The 12,723-nt window shown below is 44.6% G+C and overlaps 1 long non-coding RNA gene across 1 annotated transcript in view; it reads left to right on the forward strand.

The window, feature by feature from the left end:
* Positions 1–975: 975 nt before the first annotated feature.
* The window catches only part of LOC115552655 (uncharacterized), a 56,847-nt gene continuing 45,099 nt past the window's right edge, over positions 976–12,723 (forward strand). The window contains exon 1 of the long non-coding RNA XR_003978353.1: positions 976–1,263. This is a non-coding gene — a long non-coding RNA (uncharacterized LOC115552655). The remainder of the gene's footprint in view (positions 1,264–12,723) is intronic.

The raw sequence follows: 12,723 nt of genomic DNA on the forward strand, positions 1-12,723 counted from the left end.
CAAGTTTTTCAAAAGCCATAACTTTGTTTCCCTGGTAACGCCTGAGGGTTTGACTAATACCTGGAACAATCATTACCCTCCCGTACGGTTCTTATGCAACGGAAACGTTGTTCACTCCTCCAGTATATAGGACAGACCATTGCTACTACTTGGCAACGGGAGGTATTCTAGTTTGCTCAGCTATGATCCAGAGAGCTAAAGTTATCCAGTGTACATATTTATAATTCGAAATTCGTCCCAGCCTTTATACCAGAGATACTTTAGGGTCTATAACCGTGTTGTTTGATTACAGTTGAATTCACTTTTCACAATTAACCAGCTCTCGTTTTGAAGACCGAATCGCCGCGCCAGTCGTTCAATGGGAATCGCGACGGTCTATACTTTCAACATAAAGAGTACATATTTATTATTTGAAATTCGTCACAGCCTTTATACCACATATACTATAGGGTCTATATCATTTATCATCGTTTTCTGATTACAGTTTAATGCATTTTTCACAAATTACCAGCTCTTGTTTTGAATGCTGAACAGACAATTTGACTGGAACTACTTAGCAGGTGTCCGTATATCAGGGGTTGCACACCCTGCAGCCAATTAGAATCGAGTATTCCCCCGATATATATTGTAAACATAATATTTATTATATATTATTGGAAATTTAAACCATAATGATAATATGATATTGCTACAAAATTACCATTTTGTTAACATTAAATATGACCAATTTATTTTCTCAATAATAAAATACTGGGATTATAATATTGATCCTATAATGGTTAGACTACAAACTTTTGTCAATATAAAATTCTCATTATAAACATTATAATAAAGGTCTGAAGTCTGAGTCTCTGTCCTACTGTCACGATCCTACTGTTGGGTAATGTTAAGCTAGGGGGTAACTGGTTGTCGTGCTAACTGTGGGAGTGGCTCCCTTGATTGGCCTTGATTTTGGTCACCTGAGTGATCCAAGATGGCGGACAGAAGCAAGATGGTGTCTGGATAGACAGCATGGTGCCCAGACTTGGTTACACTCAGAAACCACAAGACTTTGTAAAACCTATTCGCCCTCATACAAGGACAGTACCAGGATTAGGGATTCCTACTGGGAACGCGACCACTCCTTTGTCGTGTATGTCTGTCAAGTGTTCGTCTATGTTAGATATATAAACAATGACCGAACGGGACAGGCTATCGTTTACCCCAACGCTTGGGCTATCCCTCAACAAGAGAGAGAAGGACCAGAGCTCGCCAGGAACCCAGGTGAGTCGCTGCACACGTAGCCGGAAGCTAGTTGCCTGCCAGCTGTTTTGTTACCACTTATGTGTCTCGAATCATGCTTAGACAAAGAGCCGTTTTGAATATACCAGTGGGGTCGTGACCTACCTCGACCAGTCCTACCAATACCAGTCCTACCCGGACCAGTCCTCCCAGTCCTTCCCATTGCCGTCCCCTTGTGAGCTGGGAATAGGTAGACAGAGTGGAAGGGCGAAGGGCTCATAGCAGCAGGTCCTGTGTGTGGAGGCGTGTGTCTGGGCTCTGTAGCGTGTTGTGTTGTGGAAGCACTGCAGGGGTGAGAAGGCTGAGTCTCCTCTGAGTCTGTGCTGGTGTTGCACGGGGCCGCCATGCCGCTGCTAATGGGCCCACTGACAAGACTCAGTGACCCACATTGGAGAGAGTAGGGCCGCGGCACTGTGGCCGAGTCTGCAGGGGCTGCTGAAAATCGCTCTGTTGTGTGCTGTCTCCCCTATGTGTGTGTGTTTGTGTGTGTGTGTGTGTGGGGGGGGGGGGGGGGGGTGGTGTCTGTGTGTGCGATGCGTGCAAAAAACGAATAGATAAATAAGATAACGAGGCAAAAGGGAGGAGTGATGTCGACTCCCTTCTCACGTGCAGCAGAAAAGCTTGTCTTAATAAGTCGTGTATTTCATGCCTTCCAATGGAAAGGAAATATTACAGCGAAAACCAACAAAAAACAACTAGTGTGTCATGAGGCTGTGAAAGCTAGCCTGGCTGTCTACTTAACAACTACTCTGACACCTCCTCCTGGCTGGGTCCTCAGCGGACATCGTACAATTGGACTAGTTCATTACCTGTGCTTTCATATCCATGCAAACCAAAATAAATAACATTTGCAACTAACTATGTTTTCTTTTAAAAGCTGGTTGGAAAACAAAGGATGATTAAATAGCTTATTGCAATTCCCTTGACGTACTTAATAGTGCCGTGAAATATTTAATTGTGAAATATGAAAGACTTGAAATCATGAAGACAGCAGAAATACAAACAAATAGAAAATAAATGTTTTGATATATTTTAGGGGGTGATCAAATTAGCTGTTTATATAGTTAACTGGTTATTCTGACATGTTAAACAATAAGAGATTACGTCAAACACAGAAACAGCACAAACACTAATAAAAACGTCGTTGGGAGGGACGAAGACGTTTGTCTGTGTTGATTAATATTGCATTCTTGCCTGTGTGTGAACGTGGGCGTGTGTGTGTGTGTGTGTGTGTGTGTGTGTGTGTGGTTTGTGGTTGCCCTTGGCTGCTATCCACGCGGGGGTACTAGTTGCGGTGGTAAAGGCAGACCGGGGTGATATTAGGTTCATGGCACACAACAGTTTCCATTTTTTTTTTTTACAAAACCACCAGCAGCACCCCGGGAGTCGCACTGTACAGAGGGCACGCCTCGCGCACGGCAGCGCAGCGCGTCCATTCCAGGAAATCCTAGCGCTGAGCTGAATAATTGATTATCCGAGTCTCCCCGCTGTCTCTGCGATCCGTTTCTTTATCAGCCTCTCTGTCTTGTCTGCCGTCTGCCTGTGTCCCGGCCAGGCCGTCGTCAGCCCGCCTCGGCCTCGCCCCTTCCCGTCGGCTGGTCCCTGGCTCAATATCGCTCAGCATATACTATTAACTCTCTCCAGCGACCGGGCCAGGCAGGAGAAAGTTTAGTGTTCAATTGAGTTACCGTGGGGGGTAGAATGGGATACAGTTCAGGGATACGCAGTGGCAGATACACACGCACGCACACACGCACAGCCACACACACAGGCACATCCACATTCCACTCAACAATGTGCGTTGCTGTTCAGTGTCTTTATTTACTCCATTAGGAATCCTAAACGCTTCAAACATTTTTGAGGCGGGAAATAAAGGCTGTTTTTTTAACTGAAGAACATATCAGGCACGGATCGGTTCAGAACTTGAGATATTTGATGTTTATGATCCCTCTGCACCTGGAACACACACATATGCTCACACTCGCACGCACACTCTTAAGCACACAAACACAAAGGCTCCCGACTGCATTGAGTAGCTTAAGTGTTTTAGATTTCATTGGGAGGATATGAGTGCATTAAACCACAGGATGTGTGGGGCACAGTGAACACACGTCTGCTGAGGAGAGACCAGGGCCATGACCTAATGCTACAGCACCATCAACCAGTCAACACTCACAGAAATAAGGCTGAAGACATTTCAAAAATAATTTAAACATTCCGGTGTTTCTTCTGTTTAAGTTTCCTTCTCATTACCCGCGGCAGGTAACTTCAGGAAAATAAACAGGAAATGACTAGATACTATGAAGCTCATTATTGTTGAAAGGTCAAACAAAATTGCTGTTCAGTCTTTTATTGGTTCCAAACAATCCCTCTACCCCTGTAATCACAATCTAAGTATCTGTTCGATTTTTCCACCCAGATACTGTTGTTCTCCTGCCCCTGAAGGGATACGTTCCCATTTGCAGAGAATGCATTTTTACCAGCAAGTCACGTTCCTGTGTGTAGATAGCAAAGCTACACGCTGTGGAGACAGATTCCTTGTCACATGCTGAATTACACTAATAGTACTTTGCGTTTGCTCCCAGACTGCGCTAGCGTCTTAATTGATGCCTCTTGTCAGGCACTCTGTAGCGGCGGTGGCACAATGCATAACAAACATGTACACAGTGATAGACGAGGGGGGGAAGGCACCCTAATGGGGAGAGATTATTGATGTGTCATTAATCCAATGTGTCATTATCTATTTTCCAAACGCCGATGCTTCCCCTCTCGTGACGTCTGACGACGGAACCTCTCACGTGCCAACTCCATTTCCACCGAAGGAGCGTATTATGCACGTCCCACCCTGCTGGTTGATGTGTTGGCCCGCTAACAAGATCCCACAATAGACTCCCCGGCTCAAGGCACACTCCATATGGCACCCGCCTGACCCAATACAGAATGTGAACACTGAGAATGTGATCCTAGGGTGCACTCACACTAGGCCATCTGGCCGTGGCCGTGTGGCCGTTTTCACACCTAACCGTGCTCAACTGGCCCCATTGTTCTCTGGCCTGCACTCACACTAGGCCATCTGGCCGTGGCCGTTGGCCGTCGCAACTGTGGCCTAGCCACGGTAGGCTCTTGTACATACGTCGTAATACGTCATCACCAAGCGTCCGCTGCATGGACCATAATAAAGTCTGCCGCCAGTCAGAGTTTTAACAATGGACAACAACACAGAACACAGTTCGCACTTTGCTGAGTCTGTTGCTTATTTGGATATATGTTTACCGTTTAATGGGTAAGAAGGCTCGTCGCCGTTATTATGTCCGTGGTCGTCGCATTGACTATACGTCATCCAGCTCAGGTTGCGTAGCCGTGCGTGTGCGTGTGTCGGCTCATTAGCATCTGTACCGTAGCGGCCCGTGCCGTAGCAGCACACGTCTCCCAAGTGGCCAAATTGGCACGGCCTGGCCAGACTGGCCACACTCACACTGGCAGATTTGAGCACGGTTAGGTTCTAAAATGGCCACGGCCAGATGGCCTAGTGTGAGTGCACCCCTACTGTCCTACTTGGGACCACTGAGGACCACGCTAGGTCGGTTCTCTGCTGTGTAGGAGTATTGTGTTCTTTTTAATGCTTTAAATGAACAATCTCATGCATTGGAATTCCAATCGAGCATCCAGGTTTCCAATGCAACCAAACTTGTACGGTGTAGTGTGATACATTACATTGTTAGTGTAATGCAATATCATATTTTATAGTATTGTAATAGCTATTTATGCTTTTAGTGTTGCCAAATTACTGGACCTTAGGATAACAGATTGTCTAATCAGACACACCCAGCAGTGTTAAATAAAGTTAGTTTAGCCAGACAAAATGTGTTTGAGTACATTTACTTGCTTTTCCATTTAAATTTGTTTGTATTCTAGGAAAGCTCTGCCGGATTTACCAATCCATCTGGAAAAGAATGCCACAGTGATTGCCTCTTTATTTGTACTTTTATTCATTACACTTTTGGCTGACAATTATTGTTCCAATTAGTCTCAGGCCTTGGGACACCTTTGCAATAAGTAAAGAGATTGCATAACTATATCTGTTACGATACAAAGCAATGCCCTGTTTTCTTTGTAGACGTAAAACGCCACTTTGTGGGGATGTAATAACAGTTAAGAAAGGAAGGTGAAGTAATTTGGACAAACGGGGTTGAGTCAACACAAACTCAAACTCAAAGATCTCTTAAGCGCACCTCTTTCTTTATTCGATAGCTGAAAAACAGATTAGAAGTCTGACAACGGCAAGTAAAAACCCAAAGCAATAAACAGTATATCTCTTGAAAACGTCTCGGGGGTAAAAAAGAAAAGTAAAGCGAAGAGCTGGACTCGCTCACTTCTCTCCTCACTCCCATGTCTAATAAATTAAGAAATAAGCAGGGTTAGACAAGTCAGATCATCCACTGCATTAGATTAGATTATTTTATTTTGCCTCCGACGCCGTGTTATTGCTTTGGGATCCCAGGAGAAGCGCTCTCTAGCCCGCGTGTTGAAGCTAGGTAGGTGGATCCAGCCGGTGAAATTGGGTATGGCCTGCGAGGACGCAGCCAGGGGAGCGAAGGGTAGCGAGCCGGGGGAGGCTAGAGCAGAGACAAGTTGTTGGAAGATGCAAGGGGGCTCGGAGAAGTTCAGACTTAATAAGAGCTCCTCTGTCTCTTTCGCTCTTCCTCTTTCTTCTTCTCTCTGGGCTGTGGGACTGGGAGGTCAGCAGCAGGGGACGGAGAGGGAGGCATGAGGAATGGATTGAAGAGAGCCCAGATGAGAGTCCATTGAATAGTTGTTTACGATGCTCTTCGTGGGCCTCTTTCATCTAGCCGGTGCATCATGGATATGCAGTATCGCCATGCTCAACAATAATAACGCGGCATGAATTAAGGTTTAATGATGGTAAAAAGAAAATTGCCATTGAGAGAAGAAATGTCAAGTATGGGAAGAGGGGGGGAAAAGAAAGACCTGAAAGACGGGGGACAGAGAGGAATAGCAGCACTGCGTTTTTAATATGGAAAGGGAAATGTGGCAGCAGGAGCCGGGCCAGGGTTCTCTAGAGCAGCCATGAACACTGTGGATTTGATAAAACGGCGGAATATGAATTCCAGTCGATCATAATATAATATGCCGGGGGGAATCTATTATGGCGGCAGTATATTAGTCTCCTAGCAGCCTAGTTCCTTGAGGTGCGGCGCTCGCGGCTGCTCGGTGCCTGTGAAGGGCTCCCCGGTCCCCGTTGAGGGTGAAGGGCCGATAAGGGAGACGGTGGCCAGCGTTAAACGCATCAGGATTGATTGTGTGAAGGATACCTCCTGTCATGCCCCTAAGAGTCCTCACTCGTACGGTAAGCAGGATCAATATCATCCGACGACGACGACATCTGGAAGAAAACAAGCACCTTTCTGCTAGAGGTTGGGCGGACGTCGTGTGACGGCGACTTTGGCGTAGAAAGAAAGCATTCTCAACTTATCTTAACAGAAATCAGTCATTTCAGATTTATTTAGTTATAAGGGGTTATCAAGGTGTGCATTAAAGCATCAGAAAATACAGTGCCATGCAATCTCAGGTCAATCAAGTGGATTTATTTCCTTCTACTGTTTCAAGCTGAATCGTGGCTAGGTAGCCACCTGGTGACCAATCAGAGTACACTCGCGTGGCGACAGCAGTCGCCTCGTATTACGGAGACACGGCGGCAGAAGGATGTTGCAGTGTTGCAGAACTTGAAGTGGATATAGACCACACCCCTAAAACTCATGTGTCTTTCAATATACTTCTCCACATTTTTCCTAACAAACTATACTGATACGTTTGTAGTCGATACAATACAGATATTTATCTCTTATTTTATGTTTTTTAATACCCGATCAGCAGTGTGTTAATTTATTGTTAATTTTGGCCTTCTCTTAATATTATGACAGCTGTGCCGAGTTGAGATGGTTAAGATTGGGAAGTTCTAGCGCATCTTTTCGGTAAATTAATGCCAACAGTCAACTAAAGAATAAATGCAAACGTAGCCCTGAGGTAGAAAGTATTCATTTATTTCATCAAATTAATTTGACAATACCATTACTGTTTCAGTTCCATTAGGATGGTACTACTTAATTGTTTGAGTATAAGTGGTTTTAGAGTTTCGCTGGTTACAGCTAATGGTGCTGTAGATATTGAATTGAGTTTGTCATTTGTTTCGTTTTGTATTTTGAAGGATACTATATTATTTGTTATTAGAGTTGGTAATGTACTTTCCCCCCGTGGACGTAGTTCTGCGAACAAACAGACTGAGGTGGTTCAGCCACGTTGAGTGCGGCACTGGCTGGTTCGCGCATCTAAGAAAAATGGAGGTGCCCTCTGAGAAGAGATCAGGAAGACTGAATGAGACGTGGGAGGAGGTAGTGCAGCAGGTCCCAGCGAGGCTTGGCATGGATTCCACAGACACCCAGAGCTGCTCCGTGTGGAGAGGGTGTTTAAGACGATGACAAGTCATACAGGCCCCACACTCAGGAGAGGAATGATTCAGGCTTGGATGAAATAAACTAATAAACTATAAACTATTATGATGAAAGTATATTTCGCACTGATCCCAGTCCCCATCATTACTCTACATTGTTTTCAGTCAAGTCAAATTAATTTGTAGTAATTATGACACGTTATGGCTTTTAAATTAACAGGCAATATGCTAAAGTAGGGCATATTGTGCTGCATTGTCCATTATTGCAGTTTGCAAAAGATTGATTATCGTGAACATATCATTTGTTTATATAACGGCAGAAAGAAAGTAAAGCCTGTAGTCTGGGGAAATGAATGCAACCCTTGCGTCCACGAAAAGCAAGAACAATCTGTGTGTTCAAGGAATGGCCCTCTTTCTCCCTCCAAATGGATTAAGGAAAAGGCATTACTGGCTCGCCTATGTGTGGGGGGCACAGAGACACATAAACACACACACTTATTTAAACACCCACACACCCACACATGCACACACACAAAGAGAAACAGAGGAGAATAAAATGATTTGAAATAGAATTATTTCTGGTCCAGTGCACTAAGTAAAAATCAATTCCCCATTATAGAAATAGGATACAGAGAGGAATTAAAACTTAATGAGGTTTTCCGACTTGAGTCCACCCACTGTTAACCCTCCACTTGGCAGATGCCAGACATGTCTGTCAGCCCGCTGCGGCTCGCGTTGGATTGTTTAGAGATGCAAATGTAAAAAAAAAAACACACACCCTTGTTTGTTGCATGCCATGTGTAACGTAAGAGCATTAAGTGTGCATCTTTGCATGTCAACATAATGACAATAACCATTATCTCGTCTGTCTTCTCTTCAGCCGCAGGTATAAGAGATAATCTGGCATAACCCCAGCACATACACGCACGTACACGCACACACCGGCACCCGCGCACACACCCGCCGCACACGCACATACATGCACACAACCACAACCACACGCACTCACTCATACTCATCCTCACCCATCCTTCATCCAAACATGCATTTTTACTTGAAGACGCAGACAGACAACCCCAGATACATGATATGTACATACCACACACACGCCCACACACACACTCCCCCCCCCCCCCCACACACACACACACACACACGGCCATATGCACACATTTGTATGCATACGATTTTACACACACATTCAGCCGTTCCCTCGCTCGGCGTCTCCTTTTGGGTCGGCTGTATTGATCTGCAGTTGATCCGCGTTGACAGAAGACAAAGTGTTTCATCTGACAGCCAATTAGATTGGGCTGCACTGTCTACCCAGTCCTCCTTGCAGTGCTCCCTCCCAGCCAGAGGAAGCTGGGTAAACACTGGGCTAGCCATGCTAACGCTGGGCTTAATATGGACGTTTCGTTTTGGGGGAGGAGAGCGCACAGGGTTTAGCCTCCATGATAACCCTTTGCCCGCTTGACTGTATCGATTTGGAGCTTGGCTTCCATTCATCTATATCCAGCCATCGAGCCATCTATGCTTCTCACTTTTGCAAGCGTCGGTCAGGAGAGAGAGAGAGAGAGAGAGGGAGAGAGAGAGAATTTGCATAAGAGCTATGCTACAGGATCCTGTCACCAGCAGTTGGCCAATCAGTCTAACTGCCCCGCGCTGAGGCGTCGTCACGACGACACCGCGGGACAGAACCTGCTGACGGTGCAGCATGGCTGCATCCCCTCAAACACCGGGCAAACCCAGGTCCGGCCATGAGCTTTAGCTTCAGAGCGACTGTCATGATCTGCGCACCCGTCTCATCTTCTTGACGCTCTACTACGAGGGCTCCTGTACGAGACTAATGAAACACCTCTGCATCCTTTCGCGACACAATTAAAAACAGGAAGTGATGGCTCCATGATCGGAACCCGGTCAAACCGCCGCAAACCGAGCGGTGCAAATCGGAGTCACCTTTTTTTTCGCCGTCTCTCTCCCTGCTGTCAGCCTACCTCAGACGTACACGCACTCCCATTTCTATCTGTTGGCAGAGAATGGGACTTTAAGAGCCTCCAGTGACGTAGTGCGGCTGACGGAGCAAGAGATCCCTTGTCAGTATGTCAGGCCTGCTGAAGCGAGGTGTTTCATTAATCTTTAAGATGTTACTCTGTCTCGATATTCCCTTCCCCAACGTTATTCCTACGTAGATCCGGTTTGAGCTAGTCAAACATTCAGGCAGAGAGGCCAAATAAAGCAGGGGAAGATACTGACTGTCTCTGTAGCAGTGATTCATCAAGTTCTCTGCGGTTTGAGCCACAGAGAAACGGACAGACGTGATTATTCTAAAATATGAAATGAAATACGAGCACTCGCCGCAGACGAAAACAAACCTGATGGAAAACGACAGACACCAAACGATCCGGTTGCAAGTTTATCACACGACGTTGAAACAATATTGGTCTGGCTGTCTTGATTTTGAAAAAGAACCCTTGCCCTTTAATGTCTATTTAATGAGCGAGATTGTGAACAAGTGCTGTACAAGCACTGTGAAAATTAGCCCTCCAGAGGGGGCAATTTCTATCCTTATCTTAATGGAATAGTTGATTATCTCCCGTTATGACACCATCACTTGTGCTTATCTTAATCCATCTATGCCCCATGGACAAGCCTCTATGTTCTCAGTTTGCTGTTAACAATCGACCCTAGACAACACCAGGAAAATAGTGAATGACTAGTTCCGCGTCCGACCCTTCAAAAGAGTCCGAAAACCTCATTTAACTTTTCTCATCAATCATTTAACTCAACTTTTGTCGCCTTTTTATTTTTATAATTTTTAATACGTTTGATAAGAGTTTTGTATTCAAAGCCTTCCTCAGGTCACTGACTCTGAAGAGCCTTTCACTGACCCCCCCCCCCCACCCCCCTGTGGCCCCTGAAGCACATTTCTGGGGGGTCTCTATCAAATATTTAATTGTATTGAAACGGTTTTGTCATTTAAATGCAATTTGCTTGGGTTGCAAGGATATGTGTTAAAATATATATCCAGAATAAATACATTTTAATACAATTTACAATTATAATTCAAAAGGGAACTTAGATGATTAAAGTTGTTAAAGGATTTTGATCAAGGATTTTTTAATCTCAAATGTTTATGTTAAGCCAGAATGGTTTTGGTTGGAGATTGGGAGAAGAGCGATTGTTAGCCATCGAGCGATTTGGAGAACGCTCCCACCTCTTCCTACTGCTGCTTACTGCATTCTTCACCTGTGTGAAGTGATGGGAGGAGAATGCCACTGAACCCCTTCCAGCCTGCTTTACAGGAATCTTTTATTACTTGAGAGGCTTTTTTTATGGAGTGAAAACACATGCAGAAAAAATTGACTTTAAATTTAGTGCAATCGATCTAGGACTACTGGGAACAACGTCGCCATAAACAAATTATAGTCGCATCGCGAAGAGTTATGAATCCTATGAATCCTTCTGTGTTTTTTTTATATCCAAGGCCCTCAAAGGTTGGAGTACAGTTAAATCCTGCCGAGCCGGATAGATAATCTATCCTTAATTATGGTGAAATTGAATATGTTTTGGAAGCCATAACACACTGGGCCGTTGGCCTTTTTAAGACGTCATTAATGAAGGGAGACAGGAAGCCAAAAGAGGGGCTGTTCTTTGCCCCAGAAATAGGTTGACAGTATCTCAAACATGGTTAGACTTGAGTGCAATCCTCCCCCAGCATTGAAGATCGTTTTCAACCAGAATAGGTTTTGTGCCCTCTAGGCCACATAATCAAATTTACCGAAGACAGAACATTCCTTTGCACGACTGTGATTTAGAACACAGAATGGGCGCTCACCTCAATAAGAGAGAGAAAGTGTAGGTGTGCGGGCACTTTGGCTGCCAATGTGTCATCCCTATAAGCAAACCATTATCTAATCATAGAAGATGGGAGACAATGGATTTCCTTCCTCCACCCAGATTCAAATTACAGCTTTGAGTCGAGGTTGGTTGTTACTTGGTTTCCACCTCTTGCTTTAGAGCTGATGGAGCTCATCCTGCCATAATCACTATGCAGACAGTTGGGGAATAGAGTTCAATTTGGTGGTAAAACCGAGTTTAGGGTCTGTTATTGTTATTCAGGATCCAGAACTGAGGAGGCAGAAGGAAGCCGAAATGCAAAACAGGAAGATGGGGGAAGGATAATGACACAACACAAACCATTCCTCAACTCAAGGCATCTTGTTTTTGTGTGTCTGTTATTGACAGGTGTTTTCTGTGTGTGTGTGTGTGTGTGTGTGTGTGTGTGTGTGTGTGTGTGTTTTATATGGGGGTGATAGATTTGTTATATATATGCATTTTAAACCCATCAGTTTAATTGTCCAGTATCTGAATGTATCTGTTGTAGTAAATAAAGGTAGAAGTAAATTTGTATGCATTGCATGTGTGGGTGTATATTTGAGAGATTTTGTATGATCAGTGTGTGGAGGTCTGTTTGTGTTTACGCACACGCACACACACACACACAGAGAGAGAGAGAGAGTTTGCTTTCCTGTTCTTCATCCTTTTCCATAACCTCAAATCATTTTTGGGGCACTACAAAAGCTAAAAACAAATTATACATTGGTGGCATAATGAAGACTTTGTTATTTCTATCCTCAAGAGCTTGCATATTAAAGGGAAGTTCCACCGGTACAGCCACGGTTTTATTAACCCATTATTGTCCCAAGCTGTTGGAAATGTGAAATGCAAGTGATGCTATAGCGTGTAAATGTGCACTTACGAAAAGCATGAAATAATTTTTGATGAACATCAAAGTGAGGCTTTATTTTTCTTATCTGTTGCCTTCAGGCCTCATAATTATACATTCATGCTTTCCTGAACCAAGCAGCAGAGTTGGGCAATTCAATTTTCTCCCAGATTGCAAGCGAGCGAGCAATACAAACTCCCGTTGAGGTGGAATAATTCTTGATTTTCGAAAAGCCCCGAATATATAT

The sequence above is a fragment of the Gadus morhua genome, chromosome 10 (assembly GCF_902167405.1).
Source record: "Gadus morhua chromosome 10, gadMor3.0, whole genome shotgun sequence".
NCBI classification, from domain to species: Eukaryota; Metazoa; Chordata; class Actinopteri; order Gadiformes; family Gadidae; genus Gadus; species Gadus morhua.